We start from the raw sequence: 1,585 nt of genomic DNA, 5'->3' as shown, positions 1-1,585 counted from the left end.
AAGTCTAATTTGAAGAATTCAGGGGGGTTAAATTAATCACTACATTGTTTTTCTATGACTTTATAGTCTATATGTTTCCCACTTACTGCAGGTAGTAAGCTGAAGGCTGAGCTGACTTTTTTCCACAGATAATTTTCTGGACTTGGCTTCAATATCTGAAACAGGATATTCAACAGTAGATGATGGTAACACACTGTTAGCTATGTTGATGACACACACACACTCCCACACACAATTTCACCACAGGATTATGGAGAAGTTTTACTGTCGTAAAACAAGAGCTTAGATAAATGCTGAATAGTTGTGACTCCTACATACCAAAGTCACAGAGCTGCTCCTTTAATGCATCTCTCTTTGTCAAAACGTTTCCCACTGGTTCTTGTCCTGGTTTTGTTTCTGTTTCACATTCTGTGATTTCAAAGTGAGGTTTCAGTACTTCTGTTTGTCAAATTTGCCGAATCTGCTAAGTCAGTTTTGCGCTCTGCTCTCCTCTCATACGTGACCTTCAGTGTCACTTAGAAGCTTAACTTTTTTTGTAAATGGTTTCACAACATTCCTTTTAAAGGTTTTCTCATTTTCTGTCTACTGTAGATATTTTACTCTTTCGAGTATTTTTGCTTCTTCTCGCAGCTTGTTTCAGTGTCTTACTTTTACCTTATGTACACATTTGTCTTGTCTTACGACTATCAAACTATTCTTTGGCAACCTTCAAATATCTCTGTATCACTTTAAGTGATTTATTTACATTTTTAATATACTTCATTTTTTAAAAACTTTTTTTCTTCCACCAATTTTTGACCATAGTACCATGACCATGAATAACTCAGTAGTTCAAACTGAAGTCCTGTATTTAACGAAAGACATCATAAATACCGAGGCTCATCCACAGTTCGTCTACTTCTTCAGTCAGGGTTTTGTTTTCTAGCTTTCAGGTCTGAAAAAGAACATTTATTGTTTATTTTGGGGCTTTATTTATAATTTAGAGCAAATACATAACTTTGATGTCTTTCATTTTGCAATTCTGTAGTTTTTGTGTTTTTGCTTGCAGTGCGTTTGTAAAAATGAGCTGGACACCAGTGACCTGCAAAGGAGGTTACTTACAGAGAACAAGAGAAAGAGAGATGTTGAGAGCAGCCTGCAGTACACAGATGAGTCCAATGACAGCAGCGACCAGTCTGTACAGATTCACTGCTGTGTGGAGGAAAAAACACTTGTAAACACAAACATTTCTCATCTTGAAGGAAGAAAATTACACATCTTGAAAGTTTACTAATCAACCAAAATCACTTTTGACTCAACCTCACCTTTATACCCACGTAACACACTTCCAAATATCATGAAGGGTGTGTATTGTGACTGAATTAAATATATATATATATTTTTTTTTCAAAAGCGCTGTCTCTATATCTTCTACAACTGCTTTTGTATTTATTGTTTCCATAATAAAGTACAGAAAAAGAGATATAAACATATTACATGACTTCGTTAAAAGTCTTTCATTTACCATTTGGCACCTCTGGTAAATGCCAGTGACTGATGACCATTTATTCCCATCGTTGAGGATCGACGGTCCATCTGAGTGCTT

Source organism: Poecilia formosa, unplaced genomic scaffold, assembly GCF_000485575.1.
Source record: "Poecilia formosa unplaced genomic scaffold, Poecilia_formosa-5.1.2 Scaffold638, whole genome shotgun sequence".
NCBI classification, from domain to species: domain Eukaryota; kingdom Metazoa; phylum Chordata; class Actinopteri; order Cyprinodontiformes; family Poeciliidae; genus Poecilia; species Poecilia formosa.
Note: the sequence above shows the minus strand (reverse complement) of the source record.